The sequence below is a fragment of the Mobula birostris genome, chromosome 6 (genome assembly GCF_030028105.1).
Source record: "Mobula birostris isolate sMobBir1 chromosome 6, sMobBir1.hap1, whole genome shotgun sequence".
NCBI lineage: Eukaryota > Metazoa > Chordata > Chondrichthyes > Myliobatiformes > Myliobatidae > Mobula > Mobula birostris.
Window position 1 is genome coordinate 61,799,298 of NC_092375.1, and position 22,370 is coordinate 61,821,667.

Genomic DNA, 22,370 nt, shown 5'->3' on the forward strand with positions numbered 1-22,370 from the left:
GAAATTGTCCACAAGCATGTTATGCCACTAGACCTTTCATGGTAAATGCTTGTCATTTTCAGTACATTGGACCGAGTTCTTTATTTGCATTCCCATAGCAGAAGTAAAATGTCATCTTGGGAGAAGTTTTCCTCCAAGTGTCGTGAAACGGTGAACGTGGTTTGTAAATGTGGCACAGGGGAAAGCTCTTCCCCTTGCTACTTTACAAAATGTTCCTTTGAGTCTAATTTTAAAGAAGATAATTAGTACTTATTGCATGAATATGGCTGAGGTCACACTCCCTAATTATCTTTAGTACTTCGTTAGGGTAAGTCCAAGTTATTCCTCAGATGAGCCTTTTTCGAGACATTCTCAGTATCAGACCTTATTGTCCTGAGGTCAGTTGAGCTGTAAACTGGGATTTCAGATAAAATAAATGCAAAATATGGAAATGGTTTTGTGATTTATTTTTATTGTCAAATATACTAGATATACTGTGGAAAAACTTCCTGCTTCGTGTAGCATCCAGACAGATCAAGCCACACGATTAATCTGAGGATGTGAAAAAGAAAACAATGCAGAATATGGTGTTATAGTTATGGAGAAAGTGCAGTGCAGGGAGACAAATAATTTTCAAGGACTACAATGAAATGGGTTGGAAGATCAAGAGGCCTTCTACATATAAATATTTATTTCATGCATGATAATTCATACTTAAAATACCATTTAGGTCCAGAACTACACACGAGAAGAGATCTCAAACCATTCATGGATATTATTTGTTACTGACAAAGTTTTGCTTCTAAAGTAAAAGTAATTTTATATCTTTAATGCCATTCATTAAAGATAAATATAATGTTGTGCTACTACTTCTAAGATGCCAGCAAAAGGATTCCACTTAGCCAAATGAGCTGCTGACAGACTTCTAAATCAAAGCTTAATCTCAGAATTGATGTTGAAGAATTGTTACTATGGAAACTAGTTTTTCCATATGCTGCCATCTATTGGTCATTGATATAGTGAGAGAAAAAAAGACTTCAGGAAGAATGCATTGAAATAACAACACACACTTCATGACATTTTTTTAAAATTCCTGTCAGTTCTGAAAAGATGAACTTGGAACAGTTGTTTCAAAGTAAAAAAACAAAATGATAGTTAAGAAGTAATGATATTATATTGTCAAAAATACCAGATTACATCCAGTATAATGACCTTTTCTTGAACCTTTGGTTTGTACTTCCTGACTGTGCAAATAAAAAGAAAGTTTTGGAACACATACTGGCAATATTTTTAATTAATTACTATCACTCAAAATCACCTAGATAAAAACTTTTTACTTTGACTGTATGCAGACAGTAGATTACATTTAACATATTTAAGTGTTGAAATTTATACCAGATCTTATCACTCCAACAGCTTGCTCTAATAGGTTAATGTCAAATGATGACTAATTTATACATTAGATGAAAATAAATGGTTTAAGTTAGGTAGCAATGGATGCCTATGAGCATCTTGTCATTTTTGCCAGAGGAGACCCGACAATCTACATCTGATATCATTTAAAGCAGGGAGCACAGCATGCAATTTAAGACGACTAAGAGCTGCTGACTGACTGAGGTTACTTCTGGCCCTGCACTTGCTGGAGTTTAGAAGAATGAGGGGAATTCTCATTGAAACCTATCAAAAGTTGAAAGGCCAAGAGAGAGTGGATGTAGAAGGAATGTTTCACATAATGGGGGGAGTATAGAACTAAAGGGCACAGCCTAGAACAAGGTCATCCCTTTAGGACAGAAATGAGGAGGAACTTCTTTAACCAGAGAGTAGTTAATCTGTGGAATTAATTTCCATAGATGGCTGTGGCCAAGTTATTGGGTATATTTAAAGTAGAGGGTGATAGGTTCTTGATTAGACCATAAGACCATAAGGTATAGGAGCAGAATTAGGCCATTTGGCCCATTGAGTCTGCTCCACCATTTCATCATGGCTGATCCATTTTTCCTCTCATCCCCAATCTCTTGCCTCCCCCCCTGCGCCCCCCCCCCCATATTCCATCATGCCCTGACCAATCAAGAATCTATTAATTTCTGCCTTAACCCTTACATACTGTTCATATTCTATACTTTCACAGTATGGTCCGGGTCAATTTTGACCCGGCCCAAGAATCCCCTCATAACAAGTGTTTATACCAAATTTTGAACCACAGATCTATTTAGAATGTATAAATAGCCTATCTGACATAATAAATGGGTGATTAATCCTTAATTAATGTTTCAGAGATCTAATATCCATTTCAATAGATGTGGGTCAAATTTGACCCGGAACAGCCTCAGTGTACAAACATTTGTAGCACCTGTACAAAAGTATAACATTTTAAAATATTTTCATTTTTGCGCATTTTGGGTCACTTTAGGAAAAGTCAACAAATTTCGGCTAAAAAAATGGTGTTTAGGGTGTTTTTACTGCTATCAAATGTCAAAATGGGTCAAATTTGACCTGAACAGTATGTATGGGTTAAATATACATAAAAACTATCTCCACAGTGGCCTGGGGCAAAGAATTCCACAGATTCACTGACTCACTGATTCACTGATCCACAGACTCTGACTAAAGAAATTCTTCCTCATCTTCTCTTTAAAAGGACACCCTCCTATTTTGAGGCTGTGTCCTCTGGTCTTAGACACTCCCACCATAGGAAATATCCTCTCCATATCAACTCTAACAAGACTTTTCACCATTTGATAGGTTTCAATGAGGTCACCCCTCATTCTTCTGAATTCTAGTGAATACAGGCCCAGAGCCATCAAACACTCTTCATATGACAAGCTGTTAAATTCTGGAACCTCCTTTGAATCCTCTCCAGTTTCAGCACATCCTTTCTAAGATAACAGGCCCAAAACTACTCACAATACTTCAAGTGAGGCCTCACCAGTGCTTTATAAAGTCTCAGCATTACATCCTTGCTTTGATATTCTAGTCCTCTTGAAATGAAAGCTAACATTGCATTTGTCTTCCTTACCACAGGCTCAACTTGCAAGTTAACCTTTAGGGAATTCTACACAAGCGCTCCCCAATCCCATTGTGCCTTAGATTTTTGTACTTTCTCTGCATTTAGAAAATAGTAAACCCATACACTTCTTCTATCAAAGAACACGACCATACACTTCCCAAAACTGTAATCCATCCTCTACTTCTTTGCCCATTCTCCTAATCTCTCTAAGTCCTTCTGTAGCCTCCCTATTTCCTCAAAACTACCTGCCCCTCCACCCATCTTTGCATCGTCTACAAACTTTGCAACAAAACCATCAATTCCATCATCCAAATCACTGACATGTAATGTAAAAAGAACCAGTCCCAACGCAGACCCCTGTGGAACACCACTAGTCACTGACAGCCAACCAGAAAAGGCTCCCTTTGTTCTCACACTTTGCCTCCTGCCAATCAGCCACTGCTTTATCCATGGTAGGACCTTTCCTGTAATACCATCGGCTCATAGTTTGTTAAACAGCCTCATGTGTGACACCTTGTCAAAGTCCTTCTGACTATCCAAGTGCACAACATCAGCCAATTCTCCTTTGTCTGTCAATAAGCAAAGAATTCCAAGATTTGTCAGGTAAGATCTTCCCTTGAGTAAACCATGCTGACTATGGCTTATTTTATGATGTGCCTCCGAGTACCCTGAAACCACATCCTTAACAATGACTCCAACGTCTTTCCAACCACTGAGGTCAGACTAATGGGTCTATAATTTCCTTTCTTCTGCTTCTCTCCCTTCTTGAAGAGTAGAGTGACATTTGCAAATTTCTAGTTTCTGGAACCATATCAGAACCAAGTGATTCTTGAAAGATTATTACTAATGCCTCCACAAACTCTTCAGCTATCTCTTTCAGAACCCTGGGGTAAACACCATATGGTCCAGGAGACTTACCTACCTTCACACCACTCAGTTTTCCAAGAACATTCTCTCTAGTAATGGTAACTTCACACACTTCATCTGACATCTGAAACTTCCACTATACTGCTAGTGTCTTCCACAGTGAAGACTGATGCAGAATACTTATTCAGTTCATTGGCCATTTACTTGTCCCCCATTACGACCTCTCCAGCATCATTTTCCATTGGACCGATATCCACTCCTGCCTCTCTTTTACAATCTTCATATCTGAAGAAACTTTTGATATCCTCTTTAATATTATTTGCTAGCTTACTTTCATATTCCATCTTTATGTTGTTAATGACTTTGGAGTTGCCTTCTGTTGGTATTTAAAAGCTTCCAGAGCCCCAAACTTCCCACTAATTTTTGCACTATTATATGCCCTCTCTTTGGCTTTTATGTTGGCTTTGACTTCCCTTGTTTGCCCTGGTTTGTTACCTTGCCTTTAGAAAACTTCATCCTTTTTGGGATGTATATACCCTCTGCCTTCCAAATTGCTTCCGGAAATTTCAATGAGTTTCAATAGGTACATTTAATGTTAAAGAAATGTATACAGTATACATCCTGAAATTCTTTTTCTTCGCAAACATCCACAAAAACTGAGGAGTGCCCCAAAAAATGAATGACATTTAAACATTAGAACACAAAAGCTCCCCCCCAGCTTCCCCCTCCCACGCACAAACAGCAGCATGGCAATGACTCCATACCTCTCCCACCAGCAAAAAAGCATCAGTGACCCCGCAAAGCATCAATAAAGACACAGACATGCAGTACCTCAAAGACTACTCATTCACCCGGTAATTCGACATACCAGAGGCTCTCTCTCTCCCTAATAAGGGAAAAGAGGTGTGCAGAGAGTTGGCCCCAGAAAGGCAGCTAATCCACTGACCCCGATGTTCTGTCTTCTCCCGCGACGCCTCAGTCTGGAGCATCGGCCTTGAATCAGCCTGTATAATCTGCTTCACCCAAAGCTGATCTCTCCTAAGCATGATGAGCCAAAGTCACTCTAAAGACTGGCACACTCCCAAGAGTGGCCGTTCAAAGAATGACTGCTCCACTTGCACTTGAAGTTTTCTTATTGGCCCTTTTGAATGAATTCCTCTTGCTGATTGCTCACTCCTCAAATCAGAAAAACTGCCGTACAACTCTGCCCTCAAAACATTGATCGCCGCCCTGATTAAAAAGTAACTGTTTTTACACACCCCTGGTATGGATTGTCTAGGTCAGAGAAAACTAACCCAAAGCTTTACTTTTTAAATCTGATCAGGGACCTGACTGAAAGGTAACTCTTTTAGTAAGGGCATCAAAGGTTATAGGGAGAAGCCAAGAGATTGTATTTGAGTAAGATAATAATAACCCATGACGGAATGGCAGAGCAGATTTGGTGGCTGAATGGCCAAATTCTGCTCCCATGTCTTATTGTCTTTTAATTTATATCATCTAGTAGACAGAAAAGCTATCCATGACTGCAGTGACCTTTTATTTAATGGTAATCTTTACATGAAACCCAAGCTCCTGAATTGCTGCACTTATAAGGGCTACGAGTAAGGTAAATACATTCTGTGAGAAAGGCAACGATTCCTGAAAACGCAGTCTTTTGTTAGCTCATTCTAATGGCTGCTGTGCCTTTCACTCTTGTGAAATTGCCCACACAATTATCCCTGATGAAAAAAGTGCAACTCAAAAGCTTACAATCTTCTTGAGGCTGTAAAGGTAATTTGAAATCATCATGGTGCAAAACACCAAGTGAAACCAAATCTGCCCTGAGTTTATAAGAAGAGATTGGATAGGCTGTGTCTGTTTCCCTGGAGACACGGAGTCTAAGGGGTGACGTACATAGAAAGGGTAAGTAACAAAGTCTGTTTTCCATGGTGTTTAAAACAAGAGGACAGAGATTTAAGTAGAGATTGAAGAGGTTTAAAGGGGATCTGCAGGGGTACTTTTTCACATAAAGAATAGTTGGTATCTACAATGAGCTGTTGCAGGAAGTGGTGGAGGTAATTGATTGAATAGGACTTAGGAGGATATGAAGGTAATGCAGGCAAGTGGAATTAGTATAGAGTAGCGTGATGGTCAGTGAGCAGGAAAGCCTTGTTCCTCCCTTGGAGTATCAGACACCCTGAGCCAATAGGCTGGTCCTGGACTTATTCCATCTGGCATAACTTACATATTATTATTTAATTATTTATGGTTTTATATTGCTACATTTATACTCTATTCTTGGTTGGTACAACTGTAACGAAACCCAATTTCCCTCGGGATCAATAAAGTATGACTATGACTATGCTCTATAGCTCTATGACTTTTCACATTTGTACATTAGAATATCTCTACCTTTTATTATAGATGTGAGACTTGCAACTGGTAACAGCAACAAGCATTATCAATATGGGCAGAGATAAAAATGAAATGGAGGGTTCTGGCTATGCAATCTGACACTATTTGTATTTATAAATGAAGAACTCCTTGCATATAGCTAACATTTTTGCTGCCTAATTGCAGATACAACCAAAAATTGGAACTGATTGACAGCCAATGGATGATTCCCATTAGGAATTTTAGCCCCAGTGCAACATCAGTCTAAATGTGAATGGGGTGTGAGGGATATGGAAATTGATTCCCTCGTGTAGAGACATATGGCATGAATTAATTTCTTTTTGTGCTGTAATACTAATTAACACATTACTCGGGTGTTTTTCCAACATTCTTAAAGCTCTTGTGAATAATTCTTCATTCACTTCTCAGAATTTTAAATTGAAATTACTTTCTCTTGGAAACAATCAGATCATGTAAAGCTGTAATTGCTGAAAAAGAAAGATAGGTCCATTCCTAATGAATTTAGATTATTTAGAGCAAGGTCAAAGGTTGGAGTATTTGCAAAGATGTTCATCAAGAAGTACTAAATAGATGGTTTACCTCGCTTCTTCCTGAGGTCCCCACCATCATGGTAGCCAGTCTCCAGCTAATTTAACCCACTGAACATAATATTGAGAGGTGGTTGAGAGCAGTGGTCACAGCAAAAGCTCTGGGAGCAGGCAATATCCCAGCTGTTGTACAGAAGACTTGTGCTTCTAGCCATGTTGTTTCAGTACAGTTATGACACTTGCATCTACAATGTATCTGAAAATGTGGAAAATTTTCCAGGTATATTCTTTTCACACAAAAAATAACAAATATATCCAATCAAGTTCATTATTGCCCAATCAGTCTGCTTTCAATCATCATCAAAGTGATGGAATCTGTAATTATTAGTGGTATTAAACAAAATGAATAGCCTATAACTTTCTCACAGTGCTCAGTTTGTGTTTTATTTGGCTGCAAAGTTATTAAAGTTTCAGATGTATTACAGTTTTGACCTACTTATCTAAGGAAAGAAATAGTTGCTTCAGAAGGAGTCCACAGTAAGGAATCACCAGGCATATTCCTGGGTTAGGGGATTTCTGAAAACACAGTCCGAGGAGAAACTACGGCAATCAGGACGTCATTCCTTGGAGTTAAGAAGAGCTTTTGCAAGTTGGCAACGGTGAACCAAGGTGACATTCTGCTGGCTACGTGCAAAACTTCTAAATTTACCTCTTTTAATTATTTTCACTGCAACCTACAGCACGTAATTTCCCTTTACAGAATGTATTTTTGAACTGACTTAAAGGGTCAGAAGATTTTATGATCTTCTGAAGGACTTGGCAAACTTAACTCTCAAGCACCTTCAAGTGGACAAAGGTTCATTTTCATGGCTGTAAGGAAAGCAGGAGAGGTGGACCCCAAGTCAGGCTGAAGCACAGAAGGATTAGGTCTCCTCTACCCAGCACCTTATTCGCAAATGTACAGTCACTGGAGAACAAAGTAGAGGATCTAAGGGCAAGATTACTGTATTGTAGGGAAATGAAAAATTGTTGTGTTTTGTGCTTTGAGATGTAGCTTATTCAGAGTATGCCGGATACAACAATCAGACCTGAAGGCTTCTTCATATACAGGATAGACAAAACTGCTGACATGGCAAAGGAAAAAGGTAGGGATGTTGTGTACCAATATGGCGGTATGGCGGCTTTGTCGTACTTCAGCCTTCTCTCAACCTTGCACACCTAATGATCAAATGCCAGCCATTTTATTTACCAAGAGAGTTCTCCTCCATGATCCTGATGTAGTTTACATGCCACTGGTGGCCTATAATCTATAATCAAGCTCTTGAGATACTGCACGTTGGCGTTACCAAACAAAGAACAATACATTCTAACGCATGTCAAATCATAATCAGGGATTTCAATCAGGCTTGTTTGAAGCAATCGCTGTCCAATTACCACAAGCATATAACCCGTAGCACCAGAGATCCCAGCACACCAGACCACTGATATATGAAGATAAGGAAAACCTACCATTTCATGCCCAGACCATATTTCGGGAAATCAGATCACCTGGCTATCCTTGTCCTACCTGCATAGAGGAAGTGGCTAAAGAATAAAGCATCAGAGATTAGGACAACAAAGAAGTGGTTGTGGGAGGCAACGGAGCAGCTGTAGACCCTCCGAAGATGAGTGTGTCCGCAAAAAATAATTCAAAGTCTTCCCCAACCAGGAGCCCTGGATGAACTACGAGATCTGCAATCTGCTGAGGACCAGATCAGAGGCATTCAAGTCTAGCAACCACAAAAGTTACCAGTGGTGCAGGTACAATCTCTGGAAAGCCATCCGAGGTGAAGTGCCAATTCTGGACTAAACTTGAATCAATGAATGATGCTCAACAGCCGTGGCAGGGCTTGAATGGTATCACCTCTGACAAGTGAAATCAACCAACATACGTGACAACAGTGCTTCACTCTCAGATGAGCTCAATGCCCTCTATGCTCACTTTGACCATCAAAGCATAGAGGAATCATCATAAACCTCAGTCCCAAAGGCCACTGTGATTTCAGTCTCTGAGGCCGTTGTGAGAACATCCTTCAGGAGGGCGAACCCATGGAAAACATTTGGCCCAGATGGGATACATGGCTAAGTACTAAAGATCTATGCTGATCAACTGGTGGGAGTGCTCCCTCAGATCTTTAACCTCTCACTTTGGTAGTCGGAGGTCCCCATCTACTTCAAGCAGGCTTCAATTATAATGGTGCCAAAGAAGAACGTGGTAACCTGCCTCAATGGCTATCATCCAGCAGCACTGACATTCCTAGTGATGAATTGTTTTGAGAACTTGATGATGAAACGTATCAACTCCCTCTTGAGAAATGGCTGGATCTGTTCTAGTTCATCTACCTGCACAACAGGTCCAGGCCAGATGCCAGTTCAAAGGGGATGACTTCATTGAAGTTTACCTGCCCCATCACTGAACTGCTTCCAACCCATGGATCATTTTCAATAACTTCATCTCACATTCTCGAAATTTATTGCTTATTTATTGTTTGCATTTTGTATTTGCACAGTTTGTTGAATTTTACCCACTGGTGGTCTGCTCTCTTGCGTGCGGTCTTTCATTGATCCTACTATGGTTATTGGATTTGTAGAGTATGCCCACAAGAAAACAGATCTAAGCATTGTATATGATGATATATACGTACCTTGATAATAAATTTATTTTGAACTTTGAATCGGAGATGAACACAGTGAAGTGCATTAGTTCAGGGCTTAAGGTGATGAATGCCAGAAGGACTTTTTCTCTAAGTGAGAAGCAGGTGATTAAGGAGAATCATTGATGATCATTGTAATTTCTTATGCCAGATATCTGTGGGTTGTTGAATATAATCAGGACTTGCTTCCACCACCCTTGGGAGAAGAGAGTTCCAGAAATTCACTGACCTCTGAGAGAAGACGGTTTATGCAGTTTTGAATGAATAGTCCCTTATTTTGCGGCTGCAGTATGTCCCTTTGATTGTGACTCCCCACTAGTGAAAGCATTTGCCTTGTCCAGTCTCCTCAAGATCTTGTATATTTGAATAAGGTCACTCATCTAAACACCAAGGAGAACAGACTGATGATTAAAAATATTAAATAATTAATAAATAAATAAATATTTTTAGAAGCTAAAACAATTATGTATTCCCTCACAACTGTTCTTCATCAAAATTGGCATGAAGTGGGAGGTTATTCCTGTCAATGCACAACCACATGACATTGGCCAAATAGACAGTACTGTGGCAGATGACGTCTCTCAGCAAGCTCATGCAGCCTACATTCACATGTCTACAAGTGGAAATCCTGGCTGGCTGGCATTCATCCAAGGAACTATTGGCACCATTGTATTGTCCTGCTCTTAAAATTGCTTGCAGCTTTTCCAGTCCTGAGCTGTAATTCTAACATACTGCATATACCTTTGAAATCTGCTAGATTTTTAGTTTGGAATCACAGAATATATGACAAAGAAGGAAACTATTTGATACATCAAGTCATTGCTAGCTCAGTGTAGAGTAGTCTCACTTCCCCCTTATGTTAGAATCATATTATTTTTGTAACACAGTTCTGGCTATCTTCTTGTCTGTAAAGTATGACATAATTAAGGATTAATCTTACTTCTGAATTGTGTTGGGATGCGGATCTGTTTCCTAGCGATACTTACTGGAGAAGTAAATTGTAAACAGCACTAAGATGCTTGTCAGCCCATTTTCACAATAGATCCATCTAGTTTTTAATAAATGTTGGAGAGTCACCAGGAAATGAAAATTGCATGTGGAGGTTACAGAAAAAATGAAGGGCAGAGGTCAGAAAGGGTTTTGAACACAAGATTGGTGGACTAAGAGCTGATGTGAGTCAAGGAGTGCATAGATAGGCATTGTTGCTTCACGCTATGTGAGGAAGTTGATGTCATAAAACTGAAAGGAATGGAAGAAATTTAAAGGGGATGTTTCGCAAAAAAAGTCCTCAAAAATGTTAACAAAGCACTTCAACAATGCAGCAACTATTAGCAAAATCTTAAGATGCAAGGGGTTAAAATATTAAAGATACATATGAAAAAGATGATGTCTAAATTTGCGGAGGAGCAATTAATCAATGAATCACCTGGCCTCCTGTTTGAAGTGCAGACAGTACTGCATGATGTGGAGATGATTTGGATTGGCATGGACCTGCTGCTAAACACAGAAAAGGATGCTGAAGGAATTATTCCATCATTAACCATCATCATAAAAATCACGTCTTTTTCTCAAGCTGCATTACCTTATGAACTAGAGCGTAAAAGGCCTTAAGCATCCTAAGCTATTTCCACTTTTTCCAAATATCGATCAATATTAAGTTCTTATTTATGGAATTACCACAAGTGTAATCAAGAGTTCCGAGTGGGGGAGGTTAAGGATTTGTGGATAGAGTATTACATCCTATTATGCTAACGGATTCTGCTGCTCCTTGTGTGTCTTGCACCATTTGCTTTGACAATTTGAATGCTGGAAAACAGAGTTCTTTTCAAAGCTTATATGATTAAGCTGGAGGCTTCCTGTCTCTGCTTTTTGCATGGTGAGTCCCTGAAAGGTACAAGCTCAAAGTACTTCATATCCTAACAGCGTAATTTTCAAGTGTTATTATTGTTGTTACCTCAGGCAAAATGTCCTCAAAACCTATACTTTTGATTGCATTACATTCCTTCGTAGTTTTCCCAAGCCTTTGCCAATCACATTTACAAATTTCTAGGTCATGTAGAAGTTATAGCAGGAAAGGGGAAAGCTACAAAGAAGACACAAAATAAATTAAAGCAACGGCATTAAGTCACCAATGTCCATAGCTTCATACCATTCTAGACTCATCCTTTAATTGGAGCCTGGAGAGAAGCAATCATTAAAGACGCTGTAAATGCTAAAGGGATCAATGATATCCTGTGTTTTGTTGAGAAAGATTATTCGTTCAGTTTAATTCAATTAACTTTATTCAGTTGGTTCTATCGAGTAAATCAAAGCAAACCTCCAGAATGTTTAATTCTGCTTGTAGTGTCACATTTCTGTTACATTAGTATTGTTTTTTAGTAAGGGAACAAATAATAGAAATATAAAATGACACAGAGTATTGAAAATTTGTAATGCCACTGGAGACATCTGTACAGAGGAAAAGCAGGCTAGTATCTTAAGTATTGTTGAAGGGTAGGAACAGGAAAAGGTGAGGACACTTTCATTACATAGACAAAATAATTTGAATGCAACAGCTTGTTAAATCATTTTGAATTATTAATATTGTGATCATTTCAGTTATATTATTGCAATATTAGCACCTGTTTATTGGTAAGGAGTATGGGCTGAGTAAGTTTCGAGATACTAAAGCTTATGGGGAGTAGAGTGCAGAGTCTCACCTTCAGTGATAACCTAGCTGTCTCTCTCAGAGAAGGTACTCAGTTTGATGTGTTGGGACTTCCAATTGCTGATGTCTGTTGAAATGCCCTTGAAATGTATATGAATTATTTGACCAGGGTTCTTAAATTTATATTCTTACATATATTTACACAGCAACTCAATTACATAGAAGTTGTTCTGAGTAGTGTGACCTCAAAACCATTCCCTGTCAGTCCAAGCTAACCACTGAAACATATGGGTAATGTTATTTCAAATTTGATGTTGAATATGGTACAACATTTGATATTAAAATATTTATTGTCAAAAGAATAAGGTCAGTTGACAGCAAATGCAGACTGATGATGTGCTTATCCTAACATGGGTAGATCTGACAAAGGTTTAGTATAGATCAAAGATTTATATTTTCCTTTGAAATGTTGCCAAGTATTATTTTTATGGTTGGGAGATCAGGAATATGTTTGTCCTCCAGAAACATTGATTTTTTAAAATCTTGATGAATTAATTTACCCCTGAAATTGTACTTTTAAAGTGAAGTACTGCCTCTTAATTTCCTGAAGGTGAGAAGTGATCATAAGACCATAAGATGTAGGAGCCAGATTAGGCCATTTGGCTCATCGAGTCTGGTCTGTCTAAGAACTTTCTACAGAGGCACAATTGAGAGCATCCTGAGTGGCAGCATCACCTCCTGGTATGGGAACTGTCTGCAGAATCCTGCGATTAACTCTCTTAATTGTAGGATTCTGCAGATAATGGTGTGGACAGCCCAGTTCATCTGTAGTTGTGAGCTTCCCATGATTCAGGACATTTACAAAAACGTGTGAAAAAAGGGCCCGAAGGATCACTGGGGGCATGAGTCACCCAACCATGGTCTATTCCAGCTACTACCATCCAGGAAAATGTACCGCAGCTTAAAAGCCAGGACCAACAGGCTCCGGGACAGGCACCAGGCCATCAGACTGATTAACTCACGTTGATTTGAGCATATTTCTATGTTACATTGACTGTTCTTTTTGTTATAAATTATTATAAATGACTATGATTGCACTTTGCACATTTAGACGGAGATGTAACGTAAAGATATTTGCTCCTCATATATTTGAAGGATGTAAGAGATAAAATCAATTCAATTGAATTCAATTCAATTCATCATGGTTGATCCAACTTTCCTCTCAGCCCTAATCTCTTTCCTTTTCCCCGAATCCCTTCATGCCCTGACTAATTGAGAATCTGGTCAATTCTTACTTGTCGTTGATGGAGTAGCAGCTTTTTACAGTTGCTCCTATTTTACTTACTTTACTGTTTTCAACCTGCTTTGAAACCTTGCTTTTAAATGTGATATTATTTTACTATGGCTACAAGGGGTGCCAAAAGTACTAAAAAAGAAGAAGAGTCTCCCACAACTGTGGAATCTATTATGGAATTGCTTTGAAAACACAGAAAAGAATCTTCCACGGAGTTCCAGCAGGAGTTCCAGCAGAAGTTCCAGCAACTCAGCTCTGAAATTAAAAAAAAGATACAAAATTGGATTCTATTCAAAAAACCTTAATTGAATGTGGTAAACGAATAGAAGAGAATGAAGCAACTCTTGACAATTTTGGATGCGAGAATTGATGACCTGCAAAAGCTTTGTGAAAAACAATCCAAGTCTAATGAAAAATTAAGACAGAAGATTATTGATTTACGAAATAGAAGCAGAAGAAATAACCTACAAGTTCTGGGCCTTGAAGAGTCAACGGAAGGTGATAAGCCTACAGAATTCTTTGCAAGCTTTTTTTGCACAATTATTTCCTAAAATTTTAACATCTTTTCCTATGATTGATCGCCTGTGCCTAGACCAGTTCCAGGAGCAAGACCCAGATCAGTAATAATCTGTTTTCATGAATTTCAAAAAAGGATCGTTTAATTCATGAATCCCATTGAAGAGGAATGATTGATTATAATGTTCAGAAGATCAGGATCATCGAGGATTTTTCACCGGAGGTCATGAATGAGCATGCTGAGTTCAAAAAGGTTATGTTAGAACTTTTTTAACAAAGGTTTCAAACCTTCTCTTTGTTATCCTGCTCAGCTCAGAATTATACTGAACGAGGCTCTAAAGAATGGTTCCATTCGAGCGAAGAAGCTCAGAAATTCTGAAAATCAGAAGATTAAATGTTCAGTATCTTTCTACATGGATAATTGCTTCTTCTACTTTTGGTAAAACTTTGTAGCTAACTCTCCTTTTGAAACTTGAAATGCTTTAGTTAGAGAACAAGATTTTAATGAGTTACTATCTTGTGTGTTTGTATGTTTTGAATTTTGATAGGTTTTTTAAATTATTTTATATTATATTCATTTTTCTTGGGTTTTTTTCTGTCAATAAGGCTTAGTTTGGGTATTTTTCATTTTATCATTTTGAAACTGTAAAAATTAATCTATTTGTGTTCTTGTTATTAGGGTTAAGTTTTTTTCTTTGTCTACTGTTTTGTCTAGGTTGAAATGCAGTTAACCTTGAAACTAATTAGGAGCTAAACCAGCAGGTTTTTTGGGAGGGTGACATCATTAGATTTAGCTGTCGGCTTTCTTTTGGCTGGCTTTCTGACTTTGGGAGGAGGGTGGGGGGATGGATTTTTTTTCTGGAAGGTGTTTTGGATTTTTAGCCAAATCTGTTTCTTGGTTACCACATTTCACGGTTTATTGTTTGGTTCTAATATACATTCAAGTGGTTATTACTTTAACCTTTCTATTAAATAGTATTAAAATGGATTAAACTATTAACTTATATAGTCTTAACATGAAAGGATTAAATCACCCTGTGAAACAGAATAAGATTTTTGCATATATTAAAACACTTAAGGTTCCAATTATTTTTCTATGAGAAACTCAGGTACGTAATTGTGACAATCTATGCCTTTTCAGTAGATGGAGAGGGCTATATTTTCAGGATAAGTCTAGGGGGGGTTTCGATCTATATAGATAATACAGTTCCCTTTGTCCAACATAAAGTGGTGTCTGATACTGATGGCTGTTTTGTCATAGTGTCAGGAAAACTAGATAATAAATTAATGGTATTTGCTAATCTGTAAGCCCTGAATACAGATGACCCAGGATTCTTTGAGTGTTTTTTTTTCATTTTTGCCAGAATTGAGCCTTTACTCATTGGTGATGGGAGGAGACTTTAATAGCTGGTTGGGTCCAGCTTTAGATTGGTCATCTTTTAAACAAGCGACACTTAATAAATCAGCTTTTTTTATTCAATCTTTTCTAATGAAATGTGGTATTGTTGATGAATGGTGTTTCTTATATCCACTAGACAGGGAGTACTCATTTTTTTCTCATGTCCACCATATGTATTCCGGGATTGATTATTTTTTTATCGATAGCCAAATGATTCCATTAGTTCGATCCTGTGAATATAAAGAGATTGCTGTCTCAGATCATGCCCCTGTGCTTTTATCTTTAAATATCCCTGGTCTTCCTCAAACAAACAGATCTTGGCGCTTTAATCTAACTTTGCTACCTGATAAGGATTTTTTTAAGTTTCCGGAGAGACAAATTATTCTTCTTTTTGAAGAGAATACACCGGAAGAGACTTCTAGCCTTATTATATGGGATGCTTTTAAGGCCTATATTAGAAGACAAATTATTTCATATACTGCAAGCGTCAAGAAAAAAGCTAATAAAGAGAGAATTGAGTTAGATAATCATTGAAACAATTAGACCAAAAATATGCCTTAGCGCCAGATCCTGCTTTATATAAAAGGTGTGTTGAAATTTAAACTAAATATGATCTTCTTTTAACTTATCTAACTGAAACTCAACTCCTAAAAGATAAGAGTCAATTTTATATTCATGGAGACAAAACAGGTAAACTACTGGCTAACCAATTAAAAACCGTTATAGCTAAACGACAAATTAACGAAATTTGTAAAGCTAATGGTGATAGGACAACTGACCATTCAGCAATAAATGATATCTTTAGAGCATTCTATTCTAAACTTTATAGTTCCGACCCTCCTAAAGATAATACTATTATGAATAATTTTTTAGACTAATTAAACGTTCCTACACTTTCTGTTGATAACCGTAAACAGTTGGATTAACCTATTTCTTATGAGGAAATTGCCGAGGCTGTTCAATCATTACACTTGGGGAAGGCTCCGGGTCCTGATGGATTTTCTGCAGAATTTTATAAGGCGTTTTCCTTACTGCTTATACCTTATTTATGTTCATTTTTTCGGATTCCTTTAAGTTGGGTAGATTGCCACAATCTTTCTATGAAGCTTCTATTTCGCTTATCCTTAAAAAGAATACAACCCAACTGAATGCTCTTCATACAGACCAATTTCCTTACTTAATGTCGATACCAAAATTCTATCCAACGTTTTGGCCTGTAGGATTGAAAATATCTATCATTGGTGGCTGATAACATATTTCACTTTATGATAAAGATTTTTTTCCTTTTTTCTTTCTTTACCAGACAGCTTTGATCTTGGTAGAGGGTTTAGATTTTTTTCTGTATAATAAAATTAGTACATTTCAATATTATGATTTAATTTAATTTTCATGAATATAGGGTAATGTGATTCCAAGTGTGATTCTAATATAATGTATTTGGTATTATTTTATCTTTTTTATTTATAATATATATTTTCTTGTACTCTGTATTCTTATATGTAGAAACTAATAAAATATTGAAAGAGAGTCTATCACCCACAGCCTTAAAGATACCCAATGACATGGCTTTCATAGCTGCCTGTGGCAATAAATTTCACCGATTCACCACTCTCTGGCAAAAGAAATTCCTCATCATCTCCATTCTAAATGAACGTCCCTCTATTCTGAGCCAGTGTCCTCTGGTTGAGCCCTTTCAACATTTGATTGATGTCATTGAGATCCCCCCTCCCATTCATCTCAATTCCTGTGAGTATAGGCCCAGAGCCATCAAATGCTCCTCATATGATAAGACTTCTGCGAACCTCCTTTGAACTCTCTCCAATGTCAGCACACCATTTCTTAGATAAGGCCCTCGAAACTGCTCATAATACTTAAAGTGAAGCCTCACCAGTGCCTTATAAATCCTCAACATTGCATCATTTCTTTTATGTTATAGTCCATTTAAAATGAATGCTAAGATTGCATTCGCCTTCTTCGCTACCAACTCAACCTGCAAATTAACTTTCGGAAATCGTGCATGAGGATTCCAAGTCCCTTTTCACCTCAGATTTTTAAATTTCTCTCCATTTCTTCTACCAAAGTGCACAGCCATGCATTTCCTGACACTGTATTCCATCTACCAATTCTTTGATCATTCTCTTAATCTGTCCAAGTCCTTCTGTATCCTCTTTGCTTCCTCAAAACTACCTGCCCTTCCACTTTCTTTGTATTGTCTGCAAACCCAGTCACCAAGCATTCAATTCTGTTATCTAACTCATTGACTTGTAATATAAAAAGAAGTGGTCCCAACACACACCCCTGCAGAACATCACTAGTCACTGGCAGCCAACCAGAAAAGGCTCCCTTTGTTCCCACTCTCTGCCTCCTGCCAATCAACCAATGCTCTATCCATGCGAGAATCTTTCCTGTAATACCCATGGGCTCTTAACTTGTTGAGCAGCCTTGTGTGGCACCTTGTTAAATGCCTTCTGAAAAGCAAGTACACAACATCCACTGATTCTCCTTAGTCTCTCCTATTTGTTATTTCTTCAAAGAATTCTAACATATTTGTCAAGCAAGATTTTCCCTTGATGAAGCCATACTGATTCTTGCCTATTTTATTGTGTGCCTCCAAGTACTCCGAAACCACATCATTAGCAATATACTCCAGCATCTCCCCAACCACTGAGATCAGACTAACTGGCCAATAATTTCTTTTCTATGGCCTGTCTCCCTTCTCAAAGAGTGGAATGATGTTTGCAATTTTCCAGTCTTCTGGAACCATACCAGAATCCATTGATTTTTGAAAGATCAATGCTAGTGCCTACACAATCTCTTTGGCCACCTCTTTCAGAACTTCAGGGTGAGAACCTATCTATCTTCAGACCTTTCATGTTCCCAAGCACCTTCTCCCTAGCAATGGCAACTTCATTCACTTCTGCTATCTCACACTCTTGATCTGCTAGTGTCTTCTACAGTAAAGAGTGATGCAAAATACTTATTCAGTTCATCCACGATTTTATTGTCCCCCTTTACTACCTTTCCAGCAGTATTTTTCAGTGGTCTGATATCTACCCTCACCTCTCTTTTACACTTTATGTATCAGAAGAAACTTTTGGTATCCTCTATATATTACTGGCTGGTTTTTCTTTGCATTCCATCTTTTCCTTCTTTAATACCTTTTTTAGTTGCCTTCTGTTGGTTCTTAAAAGTTTCCCAATCCTCTAACTTTTCACTAATTTTTGTTCTACTATTGCCCACTCCTTGGCTTTTTTATTTTGCCTTTTATAGTGACTAGCAATATGACTACTGCAGTAACTTCAAAGATATTTTGTTAAATTCTATACCAATACTTCTAATTAGAGGACACCTTTGTTTAAACATTCCTCTCAACCAGCTCTAGAGATTACAATCTTTTGGTGACAATCTTACAGCAACCATGCCTGAGGCTGCAGACTGCTTTGCCATCCATTTAAGTGGCAAGGCAAGCAGAAATATTATTCAAAGGGAAGGCATATCCTGGATGCCTAACATCATTCTTTCCCTCATCTTTGCTCTCTTCTTCACCATGGGCACCCTTTCATTCAGACATGGTTGAGACCACTTCAGGAAACGTTAGGTTTGCAATTGCTGTTCATTGCATTTGCTTGACTTTACTTTCCTTAACAGGGCTTACCAGAGTCAGAGAGCAGCATAGCTTGCAAACAGGCCAAATAGCCCAACTCACCCCTGCTGATGTCCAGAGATCAGTTTGTAGAAAAGATTTTTCATCACCTGAAAGACTATTATTTAAACATTTGTGCACTTGTTTACAACTTCCAAAGTCATCTGTAGGTGTTCTGTTCTCTCTGCATTCTTGCGTAAGCAATACTATTGGGTTTAACTTGACAGTTTTCATAGGTTGGCTATCTTCTTTGTTTCTCTCTCTCTATTGCGATTAATGCATATCACAGTGAACCTAACCAATTGACTATGACATGTCTGTTGCATTTTTATAGTCTGCCAAACAGAACAACCCTCTCACTCACATCAAACAGTGGCATCTTGACTTCCCTCATCATGAAAAGAGAAGAAGATGAGTGCTTTACCAGCCCACTACCTGTCTGCCTACTCAGTTTCCTGTCTAAACAATCATTTCATTTGTTTGGCTTCATTTTTTTTTCATTCACTTGGTTTCACTTGTACATCCTTTGAAAAGAGCTGAAAATACGTATTACAACATCTGCAACTATTGAAAAGGTTGAAATAATTTTTGCTTCATAAGCTTGGGATCATCTGAGTCAGAAGTTTAATTGCTACCAAATTGATTTTGCTCTTGCTATCAGAAAGTTAACCTGCTGTGTTTCATAGGTTTCTCCACTTAAAAGCTTGCAGCTTAGAAGCAATTTATCCTGATCAATTAGTAACAGCAGAAATAACCCTGGCAGCAATTCCTGATATGTAAATTATTTTTCATGCCAAATTGAACTTGCTCTTAACAGCTCTACTGAAAAGATATTCAACACCATGGAAGCATCAATTTTATTCAAACATTTAAGACGGAGATTTTCGGATAAGAAATAAGCATTAGTGGTGTGGTTTTGCTCCAATCATAGATTGACGTGCTTGGAGAGATTTGCATCTGTTATCATAAGAGAAAACCACCACAGAAGTGCAGTCCATAGCTAAACATATTGGTTTCAGACTAGTCAAAGAACTTGCTGTTCTTTCATACTACAGTAGTACCACATCTGTATGAGCTTTCAACCCCATCTCTCTGATGCCTACGACATCATACCTGCCAATTTCTAACTGCTAAAAGATCATCAACCTTATTTCATATACTGCATGCATTCATGTAACAACTTCAAGCCTGTATTCACCACCCTCCATTTCAATTTTGTCTCCATGTAACCCGAAGTTAAATGAGAAGAGGAGAAGATGGTGGCGCGACGCAGTGTGCAGCGGCCACTCCGGTGAATGATATCTGTAGTCTGTCAAGTAGGGTGCCATGCATAATCCCTGATTTGATGGAGACAGATGTGAGAGCACGGAGGAACATCTGGAGAAACTTCTGAAATGCCTTCTTCGCTGCTGCTGCTACTGTGTGTTCCAGAATCTCCGGAGGAGAAGGCCCCGAGTCCTCAGCCTTGCTTATTGCTCGGTGGCCAGGATGGAGTCGAAACGCTCGGCAGAGGATGGTGCTCGGGAGGCTGTATTGGAGGGGCTGTTCGGAGGCTCGAAGTTTTCGGATGGACTCAGAGTCGGCTGTGTTCAGGTGCTTCCAATGCATCGACAGTTGTCGGCGCCTGGAGGTTTATGGCAGGGAAAATTTCTTCCTTTTGCTGCCTGCTATCAGGACTATCGGGAGTCGATCAGAAATTTAAGACTTTTTTTTTACTGTGCCCATGGTCTACTCTTTATCAAATTATAGTATTGCTTTGCACTGCTGTAACTACATGTTATAATTATGTGGTCTTGTCAGTGTTAGTCTTTGGTTTGTCTTTTTTTTTTGTGATATCACTCTGGAGGAACATTGTATCATTTCTTAATGCATGCATTTCTAAATGACAATAAACGAGGAATGAGTGTCCTCATAATCTAATTCTTATCCCTTTTCTAAGCTGTTTGTCTTGTACTTTATTCTGGAGAACTTAGTAACTTCTCCTGCACTCTCCTTCCATTTTACTTTATTCACTTTTTTCCAAGTTGTTGCACTTACCTTCCTACTATTTAGTTTGAAGCCATATCTGCAGCCCTAGTTAGCAATTTGCCAGGACCCTGGTCCCAGTATGGCTCAGGTGGATCCCATCCCATTGAAACAACCCCCTCCTCCTCCAAAATTGGTGCCAATGTCTCACAAATTCAAACCCACTTCTCCCACACCAAACTCTGAGCCAAGCATTTACCTCTCTGATCTTATTAAGCCTGTGGAATTTGCATGTTGTTCGAGTTACTATCCAAAGATAATTACCTTTTTGGTTCTGTGTTTTAATTTAGTCCTTGGCAGGTCAAATTCCCTCAGCAGGACCTCTTTCCTTGTTCTTCCTATGTTGTTGGAAATACATGGGCAACGAAAACTGGATCTTTCCCCTTCGACTCCAAATTCCTCAGCAGGTCAGAAAGATGTCCCAGACCTGGGCACCAAGCAGACGACACAGCCTTTAGGACTCTTGATTCTTGTGACAGAGAATTGCGTCTATTTCCTTGGGTATACTATTCCCAATTACAACTACATTTTTCTTCCCTCCCCCTGTTGAATGGCTGACTGAACCACAGTACCACAGTTCACTAGCTCATCCATGCTATAGCCCCCACTCTCATACTCACAGGAAACAATGATCTTAAATGTGTTGGGCAAGGTCAAAGACTGAAGCTCCTCCAGAGCTACCTCCTGGATCCTCCTACCTGCCTTACTCGCATTTGCACCCCTTTTTTCCCCGGCCACACACCAAATTTTAAGTAGTTAATCTACCTCTTGAAATACATTCCAAGTACCTCCCCCACCACCTGAAGCATCACAGTGTTTGAAGCTCAGATCCCAGCTTGACAACTTTGAACCTGAATTCATCGAGCAAACAATACTTGCTGGACATGTGGTAATCAGGAACCACAATGGGGTCCACCAATTCCCACATCAAGCTGCTACAACACATCACCTCATATTGCACCCTTACTTTATTTAATTACTTGTAATTTGATATCTTTTTGGTTAACTACTGTTAAAAATACCTTACCTGTTCCTTCCTGCTAACTCACCTGTGCCTCCTTGCCAAACCCACTTGAGTCAAATCCTCAGACCCCAGGCTCCTACACTGGCCCATTCACACAATGACCCTCTGCCTCTTCTTGCCAAATCATAATTAATATAATTACTCTCCTCAGTTATTTGATATTTACAGACTGGTCTCCGCTGACTCCTGGTTTGCCATCACTTCTACTTTAGCATTTCTATTTTTATTTTAAAATACCATCATCATTTTATTTCTTTCATAAATATTCTCCAATCTCCTTCTTTGTTACTTTGATCTGCTCCCCCATCAATCTTTCCATACTTGATGAAAGGTTTCAAGCCAGTTCAGTCTCATG